Source organism: Haemaphysalis longicornis, unplaced genomic scaffold (genome assembly GCF_048455015.1).
Source record: "Haemaphysalis longicornis isolate Haplotype H1 unplaced genomic scaffold, Haemaphysalis longicornis Haplotype H1 scaffold_7, whole genome shotgun sequence".
Classification (NCBI taxonomy): Eukaryota; Metazoa; Arthropoda; class Arachnida; order Ixodida; family Ixodidae; genus Haemaphysalis; species Haemaphysalis longicornis.
In genome coordinates this window covers 174397196-174415237 of record NW_027526422.1, presented here as the reverse complement: position 1 = coordinate 174415237, position 18042 = coordinate 174397196, and the positions used below count along the sequence as shown (strand labels likewise).

The window sequence follows — 18042 nt, the reverse complement described above, 5'->3', positions numbered from 1 at the left end:
ACCTTACACGCGTTATCACGGAGTGTGCAGTAGAAGTCGGGGGCACTATGGCTAGACAGGCTACTCGTAAACCTTCACAGGAGACGAAAGATCTAATCAGAAAACAGCAAACTATGAGAATCTCCACCGCAGCTGACAGAATAGAACTAGCCGAGCTCTCGAAGTTAATCAATAAGCGTAAGACAGCTGACATACGGAAGTATAAAATGGAGAGGATCGAATACGCTGTAAAGAACGGAGGTAGCCTGAAAGCAGTGAAGAGACGTCAGATGTGAAGAGAAAATCAGATGTATGCACTTAAGGGTAAGCAAGGCAATGTCATCACAAATAGGGATAAAAAAGTCACAGTGGCCGATGAGTTCTATAGGGATCTGCACAGCAGGCGGGTCATACAGGATAATGCCGAGCGAGACAGTATTTCAGAGGAGATAGACATCCCACCACTAACGACCGAAGAAGTAAGGAAGGCTTTGAAAGAAATGAAAGGGGGCAAAGCAACTGGTGAGGATCAGATAACAGCAGACCTCTTGAAGGATGGCGGAGAAATTGTACTCGAAAAACTGGCAGACCTGTATACACAATGTCTAATGGCCGCAATGGTACCGGAATCTTGGAAGAACGCGAACATCATCCTAATACATAAGAAAGGCGACATGAAGGACTTGAAAAATTACAGGACGATCAGCTTACTGTCAGTCGTCTACAAAGTATTTACCAAGGTAATCGCTAACCGAATCTCTGCAACCTTAAATTTCAGTCAACCTAAAGAACAAGCAGGGTTCCGTAAAGGTTATTCAACAATGGACCATATTCGCACGATCAATCAGGTGATAGAGAAGTGCGCTGAGTATACTGAACCCCTATATATAGCCTTCATAGATTATGAGAAAGCATTTGACTCGGTCGAAACCGTAGCAGTCATTCAGGCATTACGGAATCAGGGGGGTAGATGAGCATTATGTAAGAATACTAGAAGATATCTACAATGGGTCTACAGCTACCATCATCCTCCATAGGGAGAGCAGTAAAATATCTATAAGGAAGGGTGTCAGACAAGGAGACACAATCTCTCCAATGTTATTCACAGCATACTTACAAGAAGTATTCAGAACGTTGGATTGGGAACAGGTGTGAGTAAGAGTTAATGGAGAATACCTCAGTAACCTCAGATTTGCTGATGACGTTGCCTTGCTAAGTAACTCGGGGGACGAATTGCAAAGCATGCTTTCCGCACTGGACGAATAGAGTAGAACCGTGGGCCTGAAAATTAATATGCAGAAAACTAAAGTAATGATCAATAACCTCGGGACAGCAAAGCAGTTTGAGATAGGTGGCGAGGTAGCGGAAGTGGTAAGCGAATATATCTACTTAGGCCAAGTGGTGACCCCAGATCCCAACCATAAGGCAGAGATAATTAGAAGGATCGGAATGGGGTGGGGTGCATATGGCAGACATTCTCAGATAATGAATAGCAGCCTACCATTGTTGCTGAAGAAGAAAGTGTATGACTGCTGCATCTTACCGGTACTCACCTACGGGGCAGAAACTTGGAGGCTTACTAAGAGGGTTCAACTTAAATTGAGAACGACTCAGCGGGCAATGGAGCGGAAAATGATAGGTGTAACATTAAGGGACAAGAAGAGAGCGGAGTGGGTCAGGGAGCAAATTGGTGTTAAAGACATATTAGTAGAAATTAAGAAGAAGAAATGGGCGTGGGCAGGGCATGTAATGCGAAGGCAAGATAACCGCTGGTCATTAAGGGTAACAGAGTGGATCCCTAGAGAAGGCAAGCGTTGCAGGGGGCGGTAGAAAGTGAGATGGGCAGATGAGATCAAGAAGTTTGCGGGGATAAATTGGTCACAGTTGGCAGAGGACCGAGGTAGTTGGAGAATAATGGGAGAGGCCTTTGCCCTGCAGTGGGCGTAGATAGGCTGGTGATGATGATGATGGTGATTATTATATAAATAGCGCAGAAATAAGAGTTGGCAGTCAAGAAAGCCTCGGAAAGCAAAGGGGAAGTTGTGGTAGGTCATTGAAACAGATAAAAAATTTGAAATGAAAGACAGAAAGTGGACAAAAAATCCCCGCCAGGTGGGATCCGAACCCACGACCTCGAGAATACCGGTCTGGTGCGATAACCACTACGCTACCGGTTTGGCGATTTTCCCCTACACTTTCTGGAGTATTTATGTTTACGTATTTTTGTTTCCTGTGCTGGGGGGTGGTAGCCAGCGCACCTGTGACTACTCGGGGTGAAGGGGACCTTCTTTTTAACCCCCAGGACGTCACTCGAGTGTCTACGACATGTTGAGAGTGGTCGACCAGCGTTGAACCCCCTTAAGCTTCCTGTGGCACCAAGACTGCCAGAACCATGGCCCACGCTATGCATGTAGCGAATCAGAATAGAAAATGAGGGGCTCGTTGAAAATAGCGCATAAATAAGAGTTGGCAGTGAAGAAAACCTTGGAAAGCAAAGGGGAGGATGTGGTAGGTCATTAAAACAGATAAAGAATTTGGAAAGAAAGAAAGGAAGTGGAGAAAAAATGCCTGAAAGGTGGGATCCGAACCCACGACCTTCAGAATATCGTTCCTTTGCGATAACCACTACGCTACCGGAGGGGCGATTTTCCCCTCCACTTTCTGGGGTATTTATGTTTACGTATTTTTGTTTCCTGTTCTTGGGGGAGGTAGCCAGTGCCACTTTGACTACTCGGGGTGAAGGGGACCTTCTTTTGAGCCCCCGGGCCGTGACTCGAGTGTCTACGATATGTCGAGAGTGGTCGACCAGCGTAGAACCCTCTTAAGCTTTCTATGGCACTAAGATTGCCAGAACCGAGGCCTTCGCTATGCATGGAGCGAATCAGAATAGGAAATGAGGGGCTCGTGGAACATAGCACAGAAATAAGAGTTGACAGTCAAGAAAAACCTAGGAAAGCAAAGGGGAGGTTGTGATAGGTCATTGAAATAGATAAGAAATTGGAAAGAAAGAAAGAAAAAAAGAGGAGAAATAATGCCCGCCAGGTGGGATCCGAACCCGCGACCTCCAGAATACCGGTAGGTGCGATAACCACTACGCTACCGGCGGGGCGATTTTCCCCTCCACTTTCAGGGGTATTTATTTTTACGTATTTTTGTTTCATGTGGTTGGGGGTGGTAGCAAGCGCCACTCTGACTATTCGGGGTGAAGGGGACCTTCTTTTTAACCCCCGGGCCGTGACTCGAGTGTCTACGACATGTCGAGAGTGGTCGACCAGCGTTGAACCCTCTTAAGCTTCGTATGGCACCAAGACTGCCAGAACTGAGGCCCTCGCTATGCATGTAGTGAATCAGAATAGGAAATGAGGGGCTCGTTGAAAATAGCACAGAAATAAGAGTTGGCAGTCACGAAAACCTCAGAAAGCAAAGGGAAGGTTGTTTTAGGTCATTGAAACAGATAAAGAATTTGCAAACAAAGAAAGAAAGCGGAGAAAAAATGCAGGCCAGTTGGGATCCGAACCTACGTCCTCCAGAATACCGGTCTGTTGCGATAACGACTACGCTACCGGCCGGCGATTTTCGCCCCCTCTTTCTGGGGTATTTATACCAATGTAATTTTTTCCTGTGCTTCGGGGTGGTAGCTAGCGCCACTATGACTTCTCGAGGTGAAGGGGACGTTCTTTTTAATACCCGCGCAGTAACTCGAGTGTCTACGACATGTCGAGAGTAGTCATTTAGCGTTGAACCCTCTTAAGCTCCCTATGGCACCAAGACTGCCAGAACTGAGGCCCTCGCTATGCATGTAGTGAATCAGAATAGGAAATGAGGGGCTCGTTGAAAATAGCACAGAAATAAGAGTTGGCAGTCAAGAAAACCTCAGAAAGCAAAGGGAAGGTTGTTTTAGGTCATTGAAACAGATAAAGAATTTGCAAACAAAGAAAGAAAGCGGAGAAAAAATGCAGGCCAGTTGGGATCCGAACCTATGTCCTCCAGAATACCGGTCTGGTGCGATAACCACTACGCTACCGGCCGGCGATTTTCGCCCCCGCTTTCTGGGGTATTTATACCAATGTAATTTTTTCCTGTGCTTGGGGGTGGTAGCTAGCGCCACTATGACTTCTCGAGGTGAAGGGGACGTTCTTTTTAATACCCGCGCCATGACTCGAGTGTCTACGACATGTCGAGAGTGGTCAATTAGCGTTGAATCCTCTTAAGCTCCATATGGCACCAAGACTGCCAGAACAGAGGCCCTCGCTATGCATGTAGCGAATCAGAATAGGAAATGAGGGCTCGTAGAAATAACACATAAATAAAGGTCGGCAGTCAAGAAAACGTCGGAAAGCAAAGGGAAGGTTGCGGTAGGTCATTGGAACAAATAAAGAATTTGGAGAGAAAGAAAGAAAGCGGTGAAAAAATGCCAGCAAGGTGGGATCCGAACCCACGATTTTTTTCTCCGCTTTCTTTCTTTCTTTCCGAAATCTTTATCTGTTTCAATGACCTACCAGAACCTTCCCTTTGCTTTCCGACGTTTTCTTGACTGCCAACCCTTATTTCTGTGTTATTTCTACGAGCCCTTATTTCCTAATCTGATTCGCTACTTGCATAGCGAGGGCCTCTGTTCTGGCAGTCTTGGTGCCATAGTGAGCATAAGAGGGTTCAACGCTGGTTGACCACTCTCGACATGTCGTAGACACTCGAGTCAATGCGCGGGGATTAAAAAGAAGGTACCCTTCACCCCGAGAAGTCAGAGTGGCGCTGGCTACCACCCCCAAGCACAGGAAAAAATTACATTGGTATAAATACCCCAGAAAGCGGGGGGGGGGGGAACTCGCCCCGCCGGTAGCGTAGTGGTTATCGCACCAGACCAGTATTCTGGACGTTGTGGTTTCGGATCCCACCTGGCGGGCATTTTTTCTCCGCTTTCTTTCTTTTTTTCCAAATTGTTTATCTCTTTCAATGACCTACCACAACCTTCCCTTTGCTTTCCGAGGTTTTCTTGACTGCCAACCCTTATTTCTGTGTTATTTATATATATATATATATATATTGAGAGAGAGAGAAAGAGAGTGAGAGAGAAAGATAAAACTCACAAAGTGCGCAGAAATTGCATAAGTAACAAGTCGGATACACAGCATGACAGCAAGAGCAATGACAAAGGTTTACTTACGTAGCGGCAATGGGACTTGCCTTCATCAGAGTACAGTTACATGATTTTGTTGTGACAACCATTTCAAGCGATATTCTGATATAGCTTTGCAGAAAACTGTGAGAAGGAGATGAAGACGTTTCGAAAACGGAGGGTATGCTTACATTCGGGCTATGCCCGCGGTCCAACACCAGCAAAAAAACGAGAGAGAGAGAGAGAGAGAGAGAGAGAGAGAGAGAAAAGGGCTGTAATAACAAGACAGCCCTCAAGATTGCACGACGACGTGGAAACGCCCGTGGCGTCGGCTGCAAGTTCAGACATTGTGGAATACTGGACAATCGCGGTTTGAGAAAGGAAGGAAAAGAAACAATAACGTGTTCAGTGGGCGGGGAGACCGGTTCGGACGGATTCCTAACGGCATTAACGAATGCTTTATTTTGCGTGTGCCCCATTCCCCACCCCGGGATAGAAAGAATATATACGGTGCAAAAAAGAGCATTGAACAGTGAGCTAGCAACCAAACAGGAAATAGGTAGGACTCATAGATCACAAAGGGTAAAGGTTGCTAAGGGGTGGGGGGGGGGAACAAACTGATTGATTGATTGTGGGGGTTTAACGCGCCGACGCAACGCAGGCGATGAGGCGCGCCGTAGTGGAGGGCTCCGGATTAATTTTGACCACCTGGGGATCTTTAACGTGCGCCGAAATCTCGTACACACGGGCGTTTTTGCTTTTCGCCTCCATCAGAAAAGCGGCCGCCGCGGCCGGGAATCGAACCCGCGACCTCGTGCTCAGCAGCGCAACGCCTTAGCCACTGAGCCACCGCGGCGGGTGGCTCAGGAACAAACTAAGGAACAAACTAAGGAACAAACACCGCGGGGGAACAAACTAAGAAGTCGAGAATTCCTAGGCACTCTGTATAGGAGTAAAACATTTTGTCCCATATTTTACTTCCTTTTGAAGCATTTGGCTATTCTCCCCAGGAGTGACGCGTTGCCGTCAAAGCAAGAGGCGAAATACTCTTAAATGGACACTGAAGTGATATGTAAACATTGCGGGATTACTTTCGCAAATTGTAGTCCGGAGTCCCCAGGCCATGTTTCGACCACCCTGGTCGCGTTTACGAGATTTTATTTAGTAGAAAAATTAATTCGAAAATGCTGTCCTCCTCTCTTTACGCTCGCCCATTTTCTGCGGCGATTTCGTGTGACGTCAGGAGGGGATAAGCTGGCTATTGGCTGCGCTACTGCACGGCTCCCCGGCCTTCAGACAGAGTCAGTCGGCCCAGCGTTTCGTCCGCCGGCCGCCGACGGGTCGTCGCAATTCGTTCGCTCAGTTGAAACGAAGCCAGGACACGCTTGTGAATGGTAGAATTTGCCTTTCTTTACTTGGTTAGTTTGTACACTGTATCTAGCTCCAAGTCAAGGTCGCTTTATACAAGCGCGGCACAAGCGCACATGCGACGCTTCGCTGACTGGTATGCCAGTAGGAAAACATAAGGCCTCTTGAAGGCGGGAGAAGAGTCAGCGAAGTCAATATAGGTACTAAGGAAATAAAATCAACTGATATTTTTACCGTACAGCGTAAAACTAGGGTGCGGGAAGCACTTTTTTTGCGCTGGGCGAACAAGCACAGCGGTCAGCAGCATGACTACGCATCTGCGAACGATTTTCCGTCTACGAAATGCAATTGCTAGAAGTGAGCTATTGTGGAAACTCGGGCGACGCTTACTGCACGAGCGCAATACAACAAATAGTCACCTAAGCTGCTTGAAATGTCAAAACTAAATAAAAGTATAAACTGTTTGTACAATATATACCCTATATTACCAATGTCAGCGGAGCCCGCTCCGTGGCCGAGTGGTCTGCGTTTCTAGGTTTGCCACCGCAAGTATTTTGCGAGTCACGAGTTCGACTCCCCGCGGGTACGTGCTTTTTTTTCGTAAGTTAAGTTAACTTTTTCGTTTTCCGCCAAAGTTTTCTATATTGAGTTCACCTTTTTTTTGGGCAGCAACGTTCATGGCTCCACGAACTAGTTCACAAAACGCGTGCAGGCTGGCACTGGCGCGCTAGCGAGTTCTCGTTGGCGTGATGTTGCCTTAAGCACCGACTGCTTGCAGGCAGTGGGCACAGGCCAGAATGAACAGACCGTTGGCCTGGTGCGAACACGCTATTTACGACACAGGCATGAGGGAGGCAAGCTCCAAATATGGGGGAAAAGCGCATGACATTTGGGCGTCTGCGGGTACGCGGAGGGCGTTCATGCACTGCGTAGGTTTCGGCTAGTGAATGCTACGATTCCAATCCGTCCTAGGAGGCTTATCTTTATGCATTTTTACAGCTGACAACATAGCAGTAGCGCGGTACGATGATTACTGAGCTATTGAGAATGCCCATCCAACAACGCCAACGGTTGTGTTTTACAGAACCGAAAACGAAACCGAAACTTGTTTGGTTGCTCACCTTGGGCATCGTCCAATCACGGTGCCCGCTCCTCCTAACGTCACAGCTTTAGTTGGTGCGGCCGCCGCAAACCGCGCATAGTAGTTTTTCTTCTTTCGCGCTTTGTAAAATAATTACCGATTTGTCAACCGAATAAACGATGAAAAGTGTGCTAATTTGAGCCAGTCTACGCAGTGCAAGCAAAAACGGGAGCTTGACAAATTCACTTCAGTGTCCCTTTAAAAGCGTGCGGGTTCCGGCCAGTTGGTAATCCATGAGCAAGACAGCGCTAAAAAGAACAGGGACGAGACGAAGACTACAAGCAAGCGCTGGTACAAAATACTTCTCTTGATATTTACTCTCTGCTTCCGAGGCAGAGTACGCGAACCCTGTATGGAAATAGCAATGCCATCTCCAAGGCAGCGTTCCCTCAGTCCCTTTAGGCGTGAATAAGCTCTATTGGCTGCGGCCTTCCCGGATACTGCAGAAGGGTACGACTACTCTCCCTTGCAGGCATCCCCTTACGCCCCAAGAGCGTTCTGCTGTTCCCCGCCAGGCCGCGTGTTCTCGCTCCGCCTACTACTAACCCTCTCTCCCCTCCCCACGATGATACTGTAGACACTAACAAACTAACCAGCAAACAGCAAAGGACAAGCTATTTTGAAACATGAAAAAAGAATAACGAGCTCACACTTTACTTTCAAAGAAAATACGCACATTCAAAGAAAATTCACAATTTCACACAAAAAGCAATTTATTTGGAATTAAAAGATGTCAGCAGAAAAAACGGTAACTACTCCACATCAATGAACAAGGCTACGTAGCTCCTATTGAAGAGATATTCAAGAAAAATTCACAAACAAAAATGCAGCAAATCAACTGAAAACACTGAAAAACAAAAAATACAATAAGAAAATAAAAATGACATTAACACCCACAAATATAAAGGTACTGGTATTAGCCCGAAAAGAATCAGCAGAAATGCAGCAGTGGAAGACTAGTTAACAGTATTGAAATACAACAAAATGGCCTTAGTACATCCGTGAGCAAGGTGTCAGAACGAAATGTTATTCGTTCCGTTTTTTGTTTCGTTGCACAGAAAAAGTTCCATTCCATTCCTGTTCCGGAACAAAAAAAAATGGCCTGTAACGGTTCCTAATGGTTTTTATAAAATAAATAGTAATAGAAATCTTAATAAAATTTTAAATATTAACTCAGAATTTATTTATTAGGAACTTCATAATTGGGTGTACTTCCCAAAACTGCAATATGTTTAGGAGGGACTCTGCAAGAAACTGCGACGCAAAGTAACAACAAAAACTTAGTATTTATTTTCCCTCATATTTGAATCCCTCATTATCTTTAAGGGAGTGAGCACGGTTTCAGAAGCAGCAGGTCATCGAGTATACCAATCGACAATCGAGACCGCTGATCCGACAAAACAAACAAACTTCAGTGCCGAAAATGCCCTCTCCACAGTTACTTGTGTGGCTGGCACACCAAGAGCCACTTCTGCTAACATGTATAGTTCCGGTTGCCGATCTTTGCGCTCTTCCTAAAATTTTTAACATGATTGTGCTTCTTGAAAGGCGCGGCACTTTGTCCAGCATTTCTAGCAAAAGTACCATGTCCGCTAATCCCGGCTCACTTGTCAAACGCCATTCATTGCCAGCCTCAGCTTCCTTAGTTTTCAGAAACGCTTCGAGGGCGTCTTCCGGTTCTTCAGAAGTGGTGCAGCGGGGCTCTCTGAAATGCAGCTGCTACATTTCTGCTGAAGGCCTGTGAAGGCTGTGATTCGCTTCCAGGTTTTGCACAGATGCATCTTCGCTTGAAAGTTTTGATCAGATGTCAGAAGATGGCGATAGCGGTGGCCCGTGTACAATGAAGCACAAAGATATTCGTACTGCAGAGATTTCGTTCTCGTTTCTTCATAGACTGAACCAGGGCCCGTACCAGTGGCGACGGTATCGCTGATGTCTTCATGAAACACGTCAGCGAAGCACAATCGAAATCTTCGATTGTCAGTTGTTCTGCCTGAAGCACCTTCGTGGATTCTTGTGCTGGCTGAAGGGATTGCATCAGCACGTTTACTTTTGCCCACATGCTGTCAGTCCAACTTGTCTGTTCGCGTGAAACGAAGTCTTTAGCGAAGTGCTTCACTTCAGTGAACCTGGTCAACAAGTTCAATGTAGACATCCAGCGTGTCGGACAATCAATAACACGCTTCCTTAGCCCTAGCGTTCTTATCAAGCCCATTGCACTTTCTACGCGCAGTTTCTTCACAAGTGCGCGATACTGTGCAAAGAGGATGTTTGAACCGGAGTCCTTAAGAGAATCGCTGAGTGCCAGTTGCAGCGTGTGCGCAGCACACCTGATGCCTAACGGAAAATCGAATCCATCGAGACCAAGGCACTCGGCGTCTTCTTAGTCGTAAAGCAGAGAGGCGCAATATCCAAATTCAGGGTAGCCGCTATCGTCCTCCTCGTCTGAACTGGAAGCGTCGGATTCATCGTCTGTTTCACTGAGAAGGCGAGCAGCCTTTAGCACGTTCGCAGCGTTGTCAGTTGTGACACTGTTCCCCTGGGTGACAAGGAGGTCGTAGCGAGACAGAGTGTTTTTCACCTGTGATGTCAGTTGCTCAACAGTGTGCCTATCTTAAAGCTTCTTCATGGCCAATGGTTGAAGAATTAGTTTTCCATGTTTGGCATACCTTGCATTGATGCCAAGGAGAGCCCCGTCAATTCGCGACGCGCTGTCGATTTTTAAAGAAAACGTCTAATTTTTGAGCGACTGCGAGATTTCTTCTCGCTGGCTTTATGCTTCTTCCTGGACCCTGTTCTTTACAGTCTCTGCTGTGATGGCTGGCGCAGCATTGAGCGCTGTGAGGACAGAATCGATTATTTTCCGAAAGCCGCAGTCATCAATTAGCCGAAATGGGTGACTGTTTTATGTGACTAGTTCAACGCAGCTATTCATGATGCTGTCGTCTGTTATTTCAAGCGAAACACACTTCGACGAAATGGATTTACGCATGTTCTGTATGTCAAAGCACGGCCTCCGCGATCGGCTGCCGGCGGCGGGCCATTGCTCCGGCCGTCCCGAGCAACGGTTCGCGCCGCCGGCAGCCGATCGCGGAGGCCGTGGTCAAAGTTTCTGTGATTTGCCCCAGGAAAGCTTTCCGCCTCGTCCGACGCAACACACGTTGTAGAGTGGGCTTTGTCGGCCTGAATGGTGTCGTACACTTCCTTGTGGCGTCGATTCAAATGACGCTCGAGATTCCCACCGCGGTCGCCCGACACAATGTACTGGCAGTCCTCAATCTGGAATGTCGATGTCTTTGAGACGCTGTCATACCGGAAATACCGTCGAGAACCATTTGTTCTGTCGCGTCCTATCTGAACTAGCTGTAAACGTTGTTACGTGGCACTTGGGAGCTGGCCGAACATCAGCAGTGTTCGCTTGGAGTCAGTAGTAAAAAGTCGGTAACGAAACACACTGTAGGAATGTCCCGCCTCCTCTTTGCATGTTCCACTGAACAGGAAAAACGAAATAAAGAAGGCAGGCATTAGTGGTGAATGGAAAAAAAGTAGTTTGCCTGCTAGTCTATGGTCGAAGCTATCGGGCGGCAAATAAACTTGCTCGCGCATGCGCAGTAACTATTTTTCAAGCTGTCGATGGTGCAGACACCAATCCACCGCACTGTTGAGAAGGCAAATGATACTGCCGGAACTCAACATGATGGTGCTAGCGAGGCGATGTGGACGTACAAAGGGGACTACGCTGCCGTGACCGTCAATTTCTTGGGACCGTGCAGACACTTCCCGTGAACGAAAAACCATTAAAATATTTCGGTGTCACTTCTGAACAAACTAATATATAACGCTTTGGTTACGTTTTCCTTAAGGTCAAAAGTATTGTTTTTTTTCGTTTTTCGTTTTTGTTCCGTTCCAACACAATGTCAGTGAGTGCTTCATACACACTAGAAAGCCAGCCCTTATCTAGGACACACTAAAAACATTCACAAATAAATTTGCGAAACGAAATCTGGGACTAAAACAATTCAGCTTGGATTACTGTTAACGCACTACAAGGTGCTATCAACGTAAATATAGAAAGGCAGTGACACAGAAACTCTGCAACAGATGGTGGGACAATAGGAAACCGCAGATGGTAGTGGTTGGTGGGACAACAGCAAACTGGAGGAAACATTGCCACTGAGTTTTTTGTATCATCATCATCATCATCATCATCACCAGCCTATCTACGCCCACTGCAGGGCAAAGGCCTCTCCCATTATTCTCCAATTACCTCGGTCCTGTGCCAACTGTGACCAATTTATCCCCGCAAACTTCTTGATCTCATCTGCCCATCTCACTTTCTACCGCCCCTGCAACGCTTGCCTTCTCTAGGGATCCACTCTGTTACCCTTAATGACCAGCGGTTATCTTGCCTTCGCATTACATGCCCTGCCCACGTCCATTTCTTCTTCTTAATTTCTACTAATATGTCTTTAACACCAGTTTGCTCTCTGACCCACTCCGCTCTCTTCTTGTCCCTTAATGTTACACCTATCATTTTCCGCTCCATTGCCCGCTGAGTCGTTCTCAATTTAAGTTGAACCCTTTTAGTGAGCATCCAAGTTTCTGCCCCGTAGGCGAGTACCGGTAAGATGCAGCTGTCATACACTTTCTTCTTCAGCGGTTCGAATCCCGGTGCCGGACAATTCCCACCGGATTAAAAAAAATCCGCGTATTGATGGAATTGCACAAAGGGGCTGGGGTGCGGCCTGACCCCGGCGACCATTGCCGGTAATGCACTCCCTCACCAGAGCAGGATTGGCCACCCTGGTGTAGTAACGGCCACAACCTCCCATGAATACGCCAATTTTTAGTATGAGTGGTTCTCAAATGAGGATGCGCTAGTAAGATTTAAGAAGGCATAACTTGGTATTAAAACAAACACGTCCGGGCTGACTGCTTCATAATGTTGGTGGCTACGTTCAGAACTGTATGGACCAGGCCACTGGGCTTTAGCAGAAAAAATAACTTCTCCAGAAGCAAGAAAGGTGCGCTTCACCTTTGAAGCGCCAAACAGCCAAAACATAGACAGCAAGAAAGGGAACCCATCCACGATGTGCACGGCTGTGAGGAGAAATGTCTCGAATGCGACGGCCACTCATTATGAAGCCTCGGGGCTCCCTCTCTCTCTCTGAAACAAATATTTGGGCAAGTACCGTCTTCCCCTGGTTCCTTCATTTAGAGCAGGAGCGGGACAGCAAAGATAAGTTTTACAATGAAAACAAATTCACGAGGTTCAACAGGGTTAAATGAAGTTTCTTGGGTGATAGCTTAGTTTTTGCGCCTAGAACACGCAGTGGACCCGTATTGGAATGAAATATTGGTTGGCGCAGTCACCATTCTAGATGCGAATGTGCGGTGACCTTGGATGCAGCCACCCTCCTTGTGCCATTTGGTCAACGTTATGTCAGACAGCGTGCCTTGCAGCTCTGTCTGCATATGCACTACCCGACAGACCCATTAGTTCTTTTATATTTACGTATCCGTACCTTCTATTGTTTACCCCACTATCGTTCCCGGTATAAAGAGATCGCACAAAATTTAAGTACAGATAACTCTGTGTAATGGTATATTCCCTGATTATTTGCATTGAATTTTGCCATCCTGGGCCGACTGAAACGCATGGCCCATTATACGTTCACAAGTTAAGTGCGGAAAAGTTGCTGGTGGTCACATAGCTGCTGTTTTCTTCGTTCTCGAGTACGCTTTGTTGCATACACGCTGAAGATCGCAACATTCGATGAGAACCAATAGGCTCGTTATTGAACAATCAGAACGCTCTAACATTAAATGGGTAACCACATGCAGCGACGGCGACAGGCGAGGCCAGAAACTTAACGTAATGGGTAACACAAACAGTGTGGGCGACAGCGACAAGCGAAACAAATCATGCATTGCCGCCAATGCCCTCCGTCGTCATCATCGCTGCCACTTGCTTATGGGCTGCTTCTGGCCGGAAAAAAGCCCGCGACGGCGACGGCCCGTCGCTTGCCGCAGTCACCGCCACCGGCGGCCTGTGTAAATTTTTTTCGCTTGTCTGTGTCGCCCACAATACTTTTTTACTGTACCTATTGAGTGAGATTTTTCGCGTCGCTCATCACCGTAAACGCTGTAGTTACCCCTAAACAGTTCGGGGCGTACTCCCCGAACAGTCCTGTTTCCATCCATCGTGCCCTCAATCAAAACGCAAAAAACCTGCATGGACAGACTTTCAGTCTGCTGCTGTACACACGGCGGTTCTAATTTTAGTGACTGCCACGTGCTGCACGCGCTCCTATCACTCAGGTTACTGTACGCAATTCTTTGGACCCGTGCAGGTAGCCACAGCCACTGCACGGCAGCCACTCTACCCCAGCCGCCGAGCGAAGAGTGCAGGGTAACGCTGCCACTATTCCGGCGCCCGTGATTCCTACCAGCGAAAACATTCGGCTAGGACACTAAAACTTCACGAAACAAAATATTGAAATGATGCAAGAGCTGATGCTGTTTGCACACGGGTACAAAAGCCGCCCTTCAAATCTACGCAACGATTAAAATGAGACACGAAAACGTTAGGACTAACCGTTTCGGCGGACCGAAGTGAGAGAGCAACTCTGCTTCGTAAAATACAGAAGACAAGAAGACGAGGTTCACTAATGGCTTACCTCTACTTCCCACCAGCATTTCTTCGTAGGCAAATCTAAGGTCGTCATAGCAGCGAAAGATACCAAGATTAAGACGCAAAGCTTGCGAAGGCCACGAATACAGTCCGGCCAATAAGGCGCGCATCGCTACACAGTGCACATAGTCACGGTATCGGACTCCGGGCCGCCGCCGCTATGATGATCGTCCGAAAGAGGAACTAGTTCAACGCACGCACGCACGCACGCACGCACGCACAAACGAACGAACGAGTATACGGCTTGCTCTAGTGTTCATGGTGTAGAGCTGATACACAGGCAGGCAAGCAGTTAGCGACCACGCGGCGTAGTGTGTCGAAGGAACTATGACGATAAGGGTAGGAGGACCAACTTCCCATGTTGCATGAAGCGTACGTTTGAAAGTCCACTTCGTGCGTAGCAGATTGTTTACGAAGCGCATCCCTGTATTCAGGGTTGGCGGCATATCAAGGTCTGGCCCGATCAGTCACTCGCCCGCCCGATCTTGGAGAGTACACCGCCTTTGTCGGTTTTCACCGTAGACGCGAGAGATCGTCGCGACTGCCGCCGACGTCTTAAGGCCAAAATAAATGGAGCGAACTTTCTCGACGAAGTTCACGCGGCGGACAATCCGCCCAGCTTCTCTTTCCTATATGATTGGGCTGAACTACGAAGGCACGGCGTTCACCGCCGAGACACCACTGGGATGCTTTCGGCGTGGCTAACTCCATGCCCATAATCAACGTCGGCGTTGAGTAAACAGACCCAGTGAAGAAGCTTCCCGCTTGGTTTGTACGTCATATGACGATTCTGCGTGACTCAGGGCATTTCTTCTCGTGAAATATGCGTTTTCAGTCCTCAAAAGCGCGAAATGCACTAAAAAAAGAACTAGCATCCCCGGGTGGATTCGAACCAGAGACTACAAGAACATGGAACCGGCATTCTACCTCCACTCTACCTTGCCAGAGGGCGCTGTAATGCAAAATAGGGGATTTAAAGCCTGGTTCTGAATAAGTACGACTGTCTGCGTATATTGTGCTGTATTTGAGATCGCCCCGCAGTGGTATCGCCTGTTTCTTACACGCCAATCTTGCTTGACGGGCCCCACGTTGCTGTTAATACAAGTTATGTAGCCGGATTTCTTTTATTTACCCTAATAAAGGGTGTCGTACATGCTTATTTCGGCGACACAAGCCACAGCTGTTGGCTTTGGACCGTGTCGCGCTTGCGGCTTAAGCTACCACAAGAGCGCGGACTTAACTTTCGCAACAACGTTTTCCTGAATCTATCCCAGATTTACAATCCGTTTTTAACTCGACTAGGCGCGGGAAAAGCGTACGTCTATCAAACTCTTCAAAAGAGACCGTCCGTAGCGGCCCGTAGATTGGCTGCTTTGGGTTGCCGCTCCGGCGCCGACGAACTTTTCTGACCCAGCTAGATCGGCGGCGGACGAAGTTTTTTCCGCCGCCAGGCGTTGTTTGTCGTCTTTTCGTCGCATATTCGCTCCATGTATTCTGGCCTTTACGCATGCAGGCATGTTCGGTCTGCACAGTGCCGCGCGCAGCGTGAGTCGAAATTGCCGGCAGCTCCACTGAAATCGGTGCGCAGTATTGTTTCCTCCGTGGTGCGCACCTTTTTTGATGCATACTCCGCCAACTTTTTAGATGCCGATAACAAGGCCATGACAGTAGAAACACAAAACAAAAGGAACAAAACCAAATCGAGAAATGCGTTTTTTTGGTTTTGTGAAGCTTCCTTCATTTATTTCACTGAACGCTGCGAGCAATCGTTACATGAATTCATATTCCTGCATGTTTAGCATGCGCGGCGGAAGTAATCAGACGCTTGTTACGCAACTGCTTTATATAATATGTACGTTTGCAAATAAAACATTAATGGTAATAGTGCCCCTCCACGCTTAATCCCGCACTGGACAAGAATGAAATTGCAATTTTACTCGTCGTACTGCAGAGGGGAGACGATGCGCAGGTTTACTCTTCCCTGGTTCGGGAGCGGAAATGGGGCTGCACTCCGCCCCCCACAAGAAGAGTACGCGGTCAGTTTTGCACTTCCTCCTCATGGGGAGCGAACATTGCCTCCAACTTCCAGCAGCTTTTGAGGGGACTGGGTCAACGCCTACTAGAGTACAAAGACTGTTGGACTCTTCAAATATTTCCCCAATTTCTTAGTGTGAACGTTGCCTGCTTCTCAAGGACAAACCGCATTAGCCGTATTAGCCGTAATGCATGACCGGGTCCGTTCACACGTCTGGACAGGGGCAAATCAGGACAACTTTTTATGGCGATAGTTCTTCTTGGGTTACTTAAACCCAGACATTTTGGTCTGTCTGTAAGTTAGTCGGTTTGTCCGTCTATCTGTCTGTGACTCAATTCAGCCACCCAGACAAAGTAAAATGCTTACTGCGCAATAGTCTTATATACTCACAGCCAAATATAAACGTCTAATCCCGGTTTATATGTTCATACTTGTCAGCTTTGTTGAACAAGAAAGAGACATTACGGAAATATAAGCCAGGAAAGTAGCACACAAGGAATATTTACAGTGTTCCTTCAATAAAAAAATTCCTGGATCCTTGGAGTTCGATAGCAAATGATATTCTACTTCTACTGCAGAAAACCGCCGCCTGCTGTTGCCCGCGCCACCTCCTGGAGGCATATGAGAAATCACGCGGCAACAGCAACGAAAGGTTTCACTAGCTGAGTTTCACGTTATGCTTTGAACGCACGTGGCGCACGGCAACGCGGTTCTATAAACCTTGAAGTCGGCCGCCTCGATTCACGCGCGTCTCCACCGTACTGCAGCGCTGGCATCGAGGAACCCGCCTCTAGATGTGGAACGCGTTAAATTCAAATCGCCTTGAGCCAACCCTTGGTATGTTTACCTTAGGATGAGCGCGACGGAACAGGAACAGCATGACAGGACAGGGGGAAAGCAAAGGAGACATTTTCTTACAAATGTCTACAAAGCCTATCGTCTTTTGACGACATTTGCAACAAAAGGAGCGGATACGCGGCCAATGGTTTTTATTAGAGCGGTGAATATTTAACCATATCCGAAAGGGAGTTTCAGTTCGGCCGATATATTGTTGCCTACAAACAGTGCATCCTAGAAGGTATAATACTCTAGCGGAGTCACAGTTAAAGTTACTTTTTCTATCTACGTAATAGTCTGAAGATGTGCTGGTGGCACGCTGTGTAGTGGTCATGTGTGGGCATACTTTACACGGAGGTTTATTACAGTGCATGCAACCAGTTGTTTCGTTCGGTTGATACGGTAGTTAGTAAGAAGGTCGTCTAAATTCTTATTACGCCAGTAGAAAACACGTGATGGTTTGGAGAAAATGCTGTTTAAGCGTTCACTTTGAATTATAATATTTCGATGTTTTCTTAGTTCGGTTCATACTTTTGGAGCGGAGGGTTCAGTGGGTTGAAACTAACATTGTTTGCGGATTAACGTTGGGGGCTTTTTTCTTAAGAATTTTTTTATGGTAATATTGGTTAGCTCGTAGAATAGCGTCGTCGATAACTTGTTTTTAGGTATTTTTATTCAGGAGGGCGGCCATACATTCTTGGCAGTTTGAGGCAAAGTCGGCTTGTTTTGTGCAAATTCTCTTAAATGGGTGGCCTTGACTGTAAGGTATTGCTGTCTTGCAGTGTTTGACATGGCTACTTTGGAAGTGCAAATACTTCCGCGTGTCTGTACATTTTCTATACAGTTTGGTTTGAAGCCGACCTTGTGAAGTA

General features: G+C 47.2%; 1 long non-coding RNA gene and 1 pseudogene across 1 annotated transcript in view; one reads left to right on the top strand and one right to left on the bottom strand.

The window, feature by feature from the left end:
- Positions 1-18042, top strand: part of LOC144145541 (uncharacterized) — a 57403-nt gene that overhangs the window by 11016 nt on the left and 28345 nt on the right. The gene's annotated exons all lie outside the window — the stretch shown is intronic.
- LOC144144841 (uncharacterized) overlaps positions 8926-18042 on the bottom strand; it is a 30030-nt pseudogene continuing 20913 nt past the window's right edge.